Genomic DNA, 12,646 nt, shown 5'->3' with positions numbered 1-12,646 from the left:
ATCTGCTTAAGAGGTGTGATTCATAATGGTGTTTAAAAAAACTGAACATTTGAACAGAGTGGTAGATAAAATCTCTTCTATCATTCTTTTGATTTTGTTGCCAACCCGAGAAGTTCCTTGATGAAGTTTGTATTCTGCTTGTTACCCCAAATCCCAAAATATAACAGAATTTGTAGGTGCAAGTCCTGTGCATGACATTTTCAGCTGAAAGTGACAGCATCAAGAGCAGGGATTTCCAGGCTCCCTTCATTCCCTGATACAAATGAGCACCCAGAGCACCCAGAATGAGAGATTCTTAAAATCAAGCAGTGAGGAATGGGCGGTGATGACTGGTCTGGGAAAGCACTTCTGACTTATAAAGGACTCTGTCACAGTCTTTATAACCTAATGAATAAGCCTAACTCATTCTTGCTGTAACTCTGCTGCAATTAACTACGTGGTTTACTAACAAACACAGTTCATCTACATACATTCTCCCTAGTAGCTTCCCCCCACTCCCAAATACACTTGCCATATAGCCCCACCTCTGTTCCTATCCCACCTTTTGTTCAGGAGGCAAGGGAAGGACAGAGAGTTTATTTGTAATTGTAGTTTAATTACTGGGAGGTGCTCAGATCCCAGTCATGAAGGCATATGAGCGCCTAGCTAGATTAACTGAATTAAAAAATAATATTGTATAGTGTGAGAGTTACTCATAAAATGCTGGTGCACGACAGCCACTGTGCTCCTTGGTAGTCATGCTCTACATTGGAAAAGCACCTCTTTTTTTCATTGATGTTGGTACTTAGGCAAGATGTCAGCCTATTTACATTCTAAAATAGTGGACAAAGTCTATTGGACTTAAAAGCCTATATCCTCAGGTGGGAGAGGGCAACTTGGACTGAGGAAACAACAAGTGAGTGGACAATGCTGAATGAAACAGGGACAGGATTGAGAGTCATGATTTTAAATCAAGGGAACTGGAAGGTGACAATGAGCAGAGAACCCTGGACAGTGCCTATTGCTCTGTGTGAAAGGCATCAATCTGACGGCTCTCTCTGGAGGGAGAAGTTTGTGAAACACTGTGACCAACAAGGCAATTTTCCTAGTTGCACCTGGAGATTGCACCCGGAGAAAATCACTCTCCTCCGTGGGTATTACTCCATACCAGGTAGTATGTAGTTAACTTCCCACTTTCACTTCTGGTGGGAAGATCTTGGCTTTATACCCACTTTATGGAAAAGGAAGGCTCCTTCCTAGCTTGCTCCTGGGGCCTTATGGCTGAGGGCAAGCAAAACTCAGGGGCATCCAAACCTCTGGGCTTGTGTCTGCATGTAGGATGCCTACCAAAGGATTTGGAAACATCTGAAGCCCAAGGTGGGGTGGAGGATGTTTTCTGGTATTAGGGCCACTTATGGTTCTGGACTGACTCATGGATTTGGGATTGATTTGACTTGGAACATTTTTTTTTAAAAAAAATGAAGTTTGTCCATAAGGAAAATTAGGCTTTGACCAGACAAAGTAGATCAGGGGTCAGCAACATTTTTGGCTAGAATACCAAAAACACCCCAAACTCCACTCATGTCTTGACTTGGCATGTCAGAGGCAAGAGAGTCATGAGGGGCCCAATTCTTATGTTGGCAGTGGCTGCATGTGTGCGTCTGGGCAGACAGTAGTGGGGGGCCATACAGCCAAGGCAGCCACAGAGCCAGTGCTGGGGCTGAGGAGCCCTGTGCAGCTCTTTGCAGCCTCCTGGTTGTAGTCCCCCCAGGCTCTGGGCCTGTAAAGCTACTGCCTGCCACAGAGCCTCGGCTGCTTGCAGCCTTCCAGCCACTTACTGCAAGCAGCATGGGCTCAGAGGCCAGTGGCAGCTGCCCAGAGCACAGGCTGGCTGTGGCGTGCCAAAGAAAACAGCCTTGCGTGCCATGCTGTGGCATGTATGGTGGGGGTTACTGATCCCTGAAGTAGATGCTTAGCCAACACTCTGTGAAAGGGGTTTATTCAGGGTAATTAGCTAGGACTAATGTTCAGAGATTTGTAGAATTGCTAGCAAGGAAGGGCCAAGTCTTACAAGTAAAGTCAGGCTAAAGGCAGCTTTTAGAGCACTTCATTTCAGGCTAGCCAAGAGAAGCTATTGTATTGGTTGCTTTGAGTGGACCCTGAAAAGCTTAGCTTTGATTGCCTGGGCCTCAGGAATGTGATCCTGGTCTCAAATGTTGTGTAGAAAATAGAGCTGAGGAAACATTTTGCCCAACCCTTTTCTTGTGAAAAATATAGATCCCCAAACATGAAAGTTTGTCACAGTAACCCATCACTTTTGTCAAGTTTTTCATTTTGAAAAAAAAGTTTGGAAAAAATTCAAGGTAGTTTGATACTTTCTACATTTTGCCCTTTTAAAAATTGGAAATAGCTTGCATTTCAAAAGTTCCTTTAATTTTCTTTTAAGAGCTCACAGTAGAATATTTAGCTTAATCTGAAATGAGTTTCTTTGCTGAAAAAGTTGCAAAGGTGTATATTCATTCCAGAACAGCTTTTTTTTTTTTTTTTTTAGTTGCCAGTAAAATAAATAGTCTATTTTGGCTATCTTTAATGGTGACTCCCTTGCCCAACCCAACTATTCCACTGTCTTGCTGTAGGCTGCTATGGGCAGATCACAGCAGTGTATGCCTGGTCTAGCTAGCTGAGCAGACCAGTTTTACTTTTGCTGCAGGCTTTGGCCAAGGACCCACTGTTCAGGGCCCTTACCTCTGCTGCACCCAGGCTAGTGGATAATACCCAGAGGCCACCCCAGGCTTGAAGTTAAACAAGTAAGTTAGCACTTAGCTTTTTCCAGTGGTTCTTCCGGGCTTTGCCTCCTGGCTGTCTCTTACTTTTCAAGGCATTGCAGAGCCTGCAGGTTTGTGCAACAAAGCAAATGATCAAGAAAGCAAACAGAGAAGAACCCTGCTCATGGCTCTCCTGGTGACTGCTTAACCCCTTGCAGCTCGAGGCTGCAGGTAGCCTGTTCCCTAACCAGCTGCAGCCCCCTGAGGCTGCTTTCAGTGTCTTTTATCCTTCCACTCTGGGCTCACATGGTTAATCCTCTCACTCCCCACATCCATGTCAGCTCTATTGCTGTGGGACTTGCTACCACCCAGGACCTGGTTCCCCAACCTCCAGCGAGTTCTCCCCAGTCTTGGGTGGGTGTGCAGGGGTGCTTCTGGGGTGTGGGGCTGTTCATACTCCCCCGGATCCCTAGTAACACAGCAGGGCCCTGTTTCACTTACTTCCTTTTATCTTTCAGAGAGAATTTCCATGCACAAAAAGGGTTATGACTACATGGTACATAAAATGTAGGTTTGTAGAATAGAGGCATGATGAAGGCCCTTTCCTTTTTCAGTGTAAGCTGATTCAAACTTGGCACAAGCCACCAGGGAGACAGGATGCAGGATCTCTTAAAGCCACTTGCATGCAAAGCATCAAACGAGCTTTTTGTAAATAACTAATTGTGCTACTCTTGCAAACACACAAGCACTGCAGCGTCCCTAAGGCTCCCTGTGGGAGCACTGTATTACCGTGGCTACGCTACACATTTGTGCCAAAGCTAGAAATATCAGCTTTGAAAAGCAATGACTCAGGTATTTTTAGGGATTGCTGTACAGTCCTGAGTTGCATGCAGAGCCTGTTTTTTAGCCTGCTTTTGAGTAAGTGGTCTTGGAAAGTGCTTGGGGACCTAGTAATTCTCTCTTTTTACCGATTCAAGTCAGGAATTAACTCCACTAAAATCAATGCAGTTATATCCGTGTAAGTGAGACAAGAATCATGTTCTTAGCTTTTTGTCAAAATATATGGCTCTTCCATAAACATGTTGCAGAAGAGTTATCTTGACTATCTAAGGCATGTCATGACACTGCATCTGTGAAACCAAAATCATTTTATTCTCTTGAATTCATGTTAAGCCTTGTCACAGATCAAGGCAGGTGACTTGGAGTAAAGTTATTTCCAGATAGAGTTACAACCAAGTGAAACTAGCATGATCAACATAGTGTAACTCCATGTGAAGGCAGAGGCAAGAATTCAGCCCAGAAAATCTAGATCTGGATTTCCGAACCTTGCACCCCCAAATCTGGGATTGTTTGAATTCAGGCTTTTGTTTTGGCCTATCTGTAAAGTTTAGATCTACTCACCAATCTAGGTCTGGTTTTGAATTTTGAACCCTGTAGCCACCAAAGTTTAGGACTGTATATGTAACAACCATGATCACCAGCATCATGGGGGAATTAGACCAGTCATACCTGAATCTCACTGTAGTCATGTACATGTACCTGATCCAGTTTTAAATGAGCTAGCTGAAGTACAGTTAGTAGTGTAGCTGTGATACCATGAAGCTCCATATAGACTTCAAAACCCATCAAATAAGCTTAAGTAAATACTGGGGAGTTTAACCTTTTCTGAGCACTGTGTTTGCATGGCTACACTGCTAACCATGCCTGGCTGGTTAATTTAAGGATAGCTCTGGTGCTTCTACAGGAGCTGTTTTTACAGAAATGATTTCAGTGTAGGCATACCTCAAGTTGTCCAGCTGGAATCTATATTAGATTCATATTTTCTCAGAATCAGTCAGAGTGGGATGCTTGTTACACAAGACAAATTATATTTGGATCCAGAATTTTAGTTAAGGACCAAATCTGCAGGTGTCAGTGGTGTACAGAAACTTTGTTTGGAATTATTTGGGAAGCTAGATTGGCATTAGTTGCATGATTTCTACTAGTGTTCATTTCCCTGTTCACACAGGATCCTACAGTCTGGCCACGGCACCTGGAATGTATAATCTTGTGTAAAAATGGCAGTTATGAATAGTTTTTTGCAATTTTGCTTGACAGCACTTTCAGAATCTGCTTTGAAGCTAGGAGTGCTCTGCTTTCATAATGAAATAACCCTTGAATGAAAATACTTTTTTTCTATGTCTCCTGAATTCCAGAGGTATTTAATTTACTGGAGATCATAGCCCTGCTGTGTTAGACAGTGGGGAACAAATTTGTTCCCCCTTTGACTGTTGTGGAGAATGTTTGCATTGCTAGCTTGGACAGAGCCAAATGAATTCAGTACAGCACACCTCATGTGACCCCCTTATTCTAACAAGGGCCTTGGTCATGTTTCCTAACAACTGCTGTTGAACTCAGCTGACTGCCCACTTCTGTTAACCTTCATTTTTTATAACTTTTGTGGGCTTATAGGAGAGAGTTAGGGGAGACGTGCCTTCTAGTGTAGGCTGCCAAAACATTAGATCATATCTGGAATGATCACTGAATCAACTAAATTATTTCATAGGCATTTGGTTTGAGCTTTGTTGGCATGGCAGGGAAGAACAAATGATTTTTCTCCATTTGAGGATAATACAGATTGAAGTGTCTCTCTTGGCTTTATTTGCCTCCACCTGGCTCCCTTTGATGAAGAAACTCTTCTAAAAAGTGTATGGTTAGTCTTCCAGTAAATGTTTGGGACCAGAACATGTTTTAGGGTTTTTCACTTGGAGGGGGCAAAAAAATCTTTTTTTCTTTTCTTTTTTTGGTTTATTGACAAATTTTAAGTTTTTAAAACATTGTTCCAGTTTGCAATGAACAGAAATGGAAATAAGGTATTGCCATACTTTCTCACATGCAACATTCACCTTTTCTCTAAAATACATCCGCTGAGAATTGGAATATGCATTATATGAGAGAAATATGGTAAGAGCAGGTTCTGCCCCTTAATGGGTGAAACCAAAAATAAAATCTGCAGCAGTCAAGGAGCAGAACAATGGGCTGGCTAGGCTCTCTCAGTGACTCACTACAAAGAAAGATCTCTTTCCACCCCCACCCCCTCTTCATTCTGCCTTTCAAAAACAAGGTGTGTATTACATTCCACGGCATCTGCTATGCAAGAACATGGATCATACAGTGAATTGGGTTGAGGGGAGAGATGCCGAGGGAGATTCTGCTGAATTCAATAGGCAGAGGTCTGTCAGAAGGAGCAGGTGAATCTGGGTCCTATCCCCACTTTGCCTGGAAATTTTAACTTGGCACTGTATACGAGATAATGGCTGCTATGAAGCTCTAGGAAACTATGGGCTTCAGTTGTATTGTACGTGATTTATCTGCAGAAGAAAGAGTAATGATTGGTCCAACAAGCCCTTAAGGAGAATCAGAAAGTAGTTGTTCCAGTTGGTGAATTTGGGCACTGTCATCAAACACAATCTGCATTTTACCAGTCTGTTTACTTGATGTTTCTATAGAGGTGTGGCACACATGTTTATGTTAACAGATGTGGTAATATATAAAAATTTTAAGCTACTACAAAACAGGAAGCATGGGGGGAAAAGTCCTTTCCAGTGGCTGGTTGTCCTGTCTGAGATTTACAAATGGGGCAGGTGCTTAGGTGTGTGCACAGTGTTCTCTTTTTGCTAAAATATAATTAATCAGATGACCAGATGGAGACATTCACATAATTATCATAAAGGCAGGGAGAGTTGCTGTGTGAGAGAAAGGGACTATAACTTGAGAGTCTTGAATTTTACTTCTGGCTCTCCAACTAACTTGTTCTGTGACTTTGTTTGATGTTGCTTTGCAATGACATACCTTGATGTCTCAATTGTGACGTGACACTATTTGCCTGGCTCACAGGCAGGTTGAGAGACTTCATTTTAATGTGTAGCTTGGCTTTGAAAAACAGCTATAAAAATGATACAGGGGTGCATCTACACATGCACACAATTGTGCAGTTGTTACTGTGCAGTCATTTAGTACTTGTTTTAGCACTAAATAACTGCACAGTACTAATGACTTGCTTTAGTACTAAATGACTGTGCAATAACTGCCATTACTGCACAGCCTTGGTGGCACATGGGTCATTTTCAACCCTACTGCACAGTAACTTGTTGCTACTGCACAGTAGCGGCCGCATCACGGTTAGTACCTGCTTGTGCTACATTACTGCAGTGATGAGCTACATCACCATAGCTCATTGCTATAGCAGCATAGCGTCTCTTGTAGATGTGCCCCATATGAGAAATTCTCTATTTATTAGTGAAAAGTCTTCTCACTGCTAATCTTGCAAACTCCCCCTGGGATCTGAGAGTCACATTGGGTTCTTTCCTTCTCAGGATTAATCTTTAAAAAGTTAAATTTGTTTCTCGGTTTGTGTTACTCTCTCTTCATCTTCAAATTTGTGCTCTGCCTGGGCACACCCATATGCCTTCTTTGCCTCCAGTGCATTTGTTCATTTATCTAATTGAAACATAGTAAGCAGTTCTGTCACAGATAAACAAGAATTAAAACACTTAAGCTTCTTTGAGGTATGCCGGCTCAACAGGAGTGAAAGGCTGGAAATCATTTGTGTGCTACTAAACTTGGCAGATGCAAGTGTGATATACACAGTGAGCCACCTTGATCACCTTTCAAAGTAGAGTCACGTTTTAGAGCTAATATTTCAAACTTCATTTGAGCTTTTATTTAAAGACTTGAGTAATCTGCAAACAGTAAGTTTTATTCCAACTCTGACATTTCGTACAAAAGGAATCTTAAAAAATTAATTCATGTTCATCAAACTAGTCATCTTTGAAGCGAAACTTCACAGCCAGAAGACAGCATACAGGACCATCCTGTGAGGCCACCTATACATGTGCTTAGAGGGAGGGCGAGCGCCGGGGGGGGGGAGCTTTTAATTGGAGTGATTCCCAGGCAGCTGTTCTAATTAAAATGGCTCAGCCTCACGAGTATTGAGGCCCCCTGCAGTTTCAAAATGGCCATGGGGCACTTTAACTAAAGCTCTCCCACAGCCATTTTGAAATGAGAGGGGGGGCTTCACACGGGTGACTGCGAGGCGACGCTGGAGCCCTCTAATTTGAATGTGAATGAGCTCATTTCTAGGCAGCCTAAAACAGCTTAGAAAGGAAGTGAAGAATGAGGTCCCATTCACCCATGGACTGTACAGAAAAAGAGACAGTCTGCTCTGAAGGACTTTCAGTTAGAAGTGGTTGAAACTTGTTCCATATAAATCATTCATATTTTTTTAATTAAATGGATATGTTGTGTAAAATTGTTGTTTTTTTATTGAAACTTTTGGGGTTTAAAAAGAGCTTTTTCCCGTAAAAAACATACTTTGTGCCTAAATCCAGAAACTTTGAAGTCGACAATTTTTCACATTTTCAGTCTTTCAAAAAAAGCTGAAAAACTTTAATGATAAAGATAAAATATGTCCATTTTCAGCAAAATGTTTTCATGGGGAAATAATATTCCCAAGTAATTCTACTTGCATTCCAAAATGGAGAAAAGATTAAGGATGGTAGTATAACAGGCAAGGAGATGATGATACTGATTGCTGCATACTTTTATTATTTACATGCTGTGCTGCCTATCATATTGTACTACTGAAGTCTCTAGGAGCCTTAGTCATGCATACATGACCTACTGGATCAGGCATTGTCCCAGAACAGAAGGAAAATATGGTCCCTGCCCTGAAAAGTTTGCAATCTTAGTTTAGAGCAAGAAACAACAGGTGAGTACAGGCAGATGGGGGAGCAAAACAAAATAATGGGACAATACTAGTCAGCATCAGATGCAGTGATTTCAGCACAGCGGTGACTTAACCTTTATCAGATTCTTTCTAGCCATCATGCTGTGTTGCTTCTACAGTGTTGCTTCTGCTTTTTAATTTAATTGGGAACAGGTGACAGGAACAGGAGAGCCAACCTGAGCAAGGGAACAGGAAGGGAAAAGGCTTGTGGGACTGAAGGGGCATGGTGAAAGAATGGCAGAATGAAGATATGCCTGGAAGATGGGTGAAGTTGGTACTAGAAGGACAAAAAGTAGGGCTAGGGACAGAAATTACACATTCTGGTAAACATGATCAGAAACCAGTTCAAATCTGTAACATTATTGGTTCAATCTGAGCAATTTCGGCTAACCTGTGAAGATTGAATCAATTCAGCCTCAGTCTTTTAGACTGTCTGTACTTGGCCTGAGAGGGGCTGGAGGTGGATGGGAAGATGATTCAGAATGCTAGGCCCACTTGAAGCTGCTAGTTAGGCTCAATTTATCTGCCAAACTGAAGCATCCGGGATTCTGGAGAAAATTGGAGAAAATTGTCATGGGATCTTTAATGAGTGCACATGATCTGGAGCTGGATATCATGAAAGTTTAACAAGTCTGATTATATAAAGGGCATTGAAATCCATTGGTGAAAGGGGCTGTGGAAGAGCAGACTCTGATTCTGACGGTGAAACTTTGAGAATGTTTGTTGAGGCAGAGGCACTTCGCCAAGCCAACAGGTAAAGACGTGCAGGAAGGCTTTCTTGGCAGGGTTTCTGCAGGCTCCTTTGTACAGCAAACAAGTTGTTTGCAATGTTGGCTTGCCTGGTTCCTGGCAGGAATAGAGAAGACTCCCTGCAGGGAAATTTGGGCTCTTTTGCATTCTCTACACTGTCCTCTCTATCCTTGGGATTTTTTCCCAGGACACTAGCTTCTGGGGGCTGGGGTGGTGGGTGCCAAGGTGCATAGCTAACAGTCAGCCCCGAGGTTGCAAGTTTGAGGCCACAGCATATGTGCTTATGGCGCATCCCTGGCAGATTCCAACAGATCTGTGAGCTCTGCTCTATACCCTGTCACAAGGATGGGAAACAGGAAAGGAAATAGTTTTCTGACAGAATTCTGTTCATCCTTTTGCCTCCCTCAGAAATGAGAAAATCCTGTCCTCTCAAAAACGAGTATTGCACTTAGGAAACCAAGGTAACAAATTAACAAGCTGTGACAGTTAAGAGGAGCTTATTGACAGTTCCCTCTCCTAAATTTTTGTCCTACAAGGTTGGAGAACAGGATGGAAAGGCATAGAAACAGGGCCTTAAGTGTTCTGTGCTGGCCTTACTGTAAGGGTTGGTTTTAAGAGCTTAAGGCCTTCTTATCAGGGTTGTTTGTCTCGTACAGATTCACAAAGACACTTCAGTGTCTCCCCAGAAAATCTTCTTTATTGCCCAAAGTCACACCAAATACATGACCTATCTCCTTCTTTTTCTTCTTCTCCTCACAGCTGTCCTAAGGATACATGTCTTGAAAGGCCAGGGCTCTATCTGACACCACTACAGTAAGGTGACATTTGAATATTTCCTTCCCATGACACTTTGAGCAAGTTAATTCTTCCCACTCCCAACAACACTCTGAGAAAATGGGCTTTTCTATTGGTCTGTTCTGGATAAACCTGCATTTGAAAGCAATTCGGATTATCACACGTTAATTCTCGCTACAGGCTCTCGCTTATTTTTTGCTACATTAGCACTTATTCTTTCAGTTGACCAGTGACTGAGAGGGACAGCACTGCTGAAACCAGATATGATGCAGTACCCTCAAAAGCCATACTGTTTTGATTTCAGGATGGTTGTAATTTTGCCTTCCATCTACACTGCAGTCACAATGTCCAGTGGTACCTATCCCATTTTTCTTCTTACCAAAAGCCATTTCTGAGAGATTTTTAAAGCTCTTCTTGGATATCTTGAGTAGCACAAGCTAGAAATATGAGTGCAACATAGTTGTTTGTTATGAGCACTCACAAGAAGACGGGAACAGAAAAAGAGGGAAGCCTGGAAAAAAAAATCAACCCAGCCTGAGGAGTTAGCTTGGCCATAATGAAAGTGTGAATAGTTTTCTGATGCCAGAAACTTCTTTTGGGTTGAATTTTTAATGCTAGATGAACTTGGTGCTTGTGTGAATAAGCAGCTTAGTTTCTGTTTAAGCAATAAATTGTGCCTTGAGGCACAAGAACAGATTCTTGCATTATATCAATCCTTTCTCAACTGGGAAGAGGGACTCTGAGGACACAACAACCACAATTCTGCTCAAACTGAGTTCTATGCTGCATTTGCTACAAGCACCAGGATCTCACTCTGACTTTTTAAAGAATCCTATCTGCATACTTCTAAAACCATGTTTTGTGCCATTGAAAGCTCTGCCTCTGTATTAATGTGACCAATTTTCCTTTTGCTTACACTAATTTATGTACATAACAGCACCCCAGCCTCCAAAAGACCATTCCAGTAAAACACAGCACTTGTAGGGCCATCATCATTCTATTCATACTTCTACTCCTGATTTAAGGGCATCTGACTCCCCTGAGACCAGTTCCTCACCACTGTGTTTCCCTTTGTCCTTGCACATAGCCTATATTATAACACTGAGGTACTGCAGGGGTAGTTAGTAAATTCATTAACCTGATGTGTTTCTTGCCTCTTTCTAGTTGTCATCTTGTGTATCGAGCAATATAGGTAGAAATACCTGAGCTAGTTTTAATCTCTGTTGCTTGGGTACCCGTAGCATTGAAACTGCAGCAGGATGGGCTTCAGGCTGGGATGTCCAAGTTCCTTATTATAGACTTGGGCAGCTAATATACCCTGAAGTCCAAGTTACCACAACTTCACTATAATTTAAATCTACATAGCTCAGGTTCCAGAGTTAAGGTTTGGATGCCAACATGCACTGCAATCATACCTCCAGTGTAAATGTAACCTAAACTGAGATTCTTCATGAGTCTCTAGTATAGTGCTGCATCCTTTGTTCCTTCTTTGGCCCCTTCTAAATACCAAATGTGAGTCGAGAGACCTCAAGAAGGAAAAGGGCAGCGGATGGCTGTCTAGATGCAATAGAATTTCAAAAAATATTATGGAAGGCAGAGGTTGATGTGGGTTTGAAAGTTTGTTCTGAATTTACTGGCTTCCAGCCTGTTCCAGAATTCAGAGTAGGTTATGTAGGCAAGCAGGCAGACATGCAAACAGAGGTAGTTATTTAGCTCTCCATGTGCAAAGCAAAGGGAAGAGACTTTGCAAACTGGTACTCTGAGAGCAGCACTGGGCATTATATTTGGGGATGGCTTCCTAGCAATATTGTAAGAACAAACCCACCAGCAATAAAAACTTCTTTTAAATTTATATGCTGACCTCTTGACAACTTCCATAATATACATTTCATTTTGGATTGAATGAAATGTTTCTTTGGACCCCACATGAATTAAATTTTCTTTTTACAAGAAAAAGAAAAGCAAATTTCATTTTGGGGTTGACCTGAAACAATTTTTCTTTTTTTGTAATCCAGCCCCACAACTGAAAACTGTAATCCAGCCCCACAACACACAACCCTAATTCCAAAGCACTTCACGGACCATGTGTATAGGAAACACTTCACTTTGGGCATTTATACACATACTTTTCTGTCCTGCGACACACTGGAGATCTGCTGCTTTGGAGCAGACTCAATTAATTGAGTCTGCTCCACATGCGAGCTGAGGCAAACTGTGCTGCTCTGTGTGTAGTTGTATAAGCAGTGAAATACATGTCAGCGCACAGAAAATGGCTGTGGTGTGCTTTTGAACTAAAGCACTTCTGATGTGTTTTTCAGTACTGATCCACATTTCATCACTTTTATATAGTTGCAAGCAAGCATCATAGCGCCAGGCACTTGCGTGTGTAAAAATGCACTTAGTACTGAACAGAGCCTGCTCCGGTAAGAGTCACACAGTCAGATGAAGCAATAACACCCATAGTGGGCATACCAACGTGAGACATTTTGTGCAGAGCTGCCTAATTAGCTCTGCAGTAAAGTCTCAGTGCCTGCCCATGTGGCCCTATTATTAAGGGCTTCTCATTAAGAAACTGGGGGGCTGTGGTGTA

This window comes from Crocodylus porosus, unplaced genomic scaffold (genome assembly GCF_001723895.1).
Source record: "Crocodylus porosus isolate Cpor-Errol unplaced genomic scaffold, CroPor_comp1, whole genome shotgun sequence".
Taxonomy (NCBI): domain Eukaryota; kingdom Metazoa; phylum Chordata; order Crocodylia; family Crocodylidae; genus Crocodylus; species Crocodylus porosus.
The sequence above is the reverse complement of the archived record's forward strand: the minus strand, read 5'-3'. Positions refer to the sequence as shown.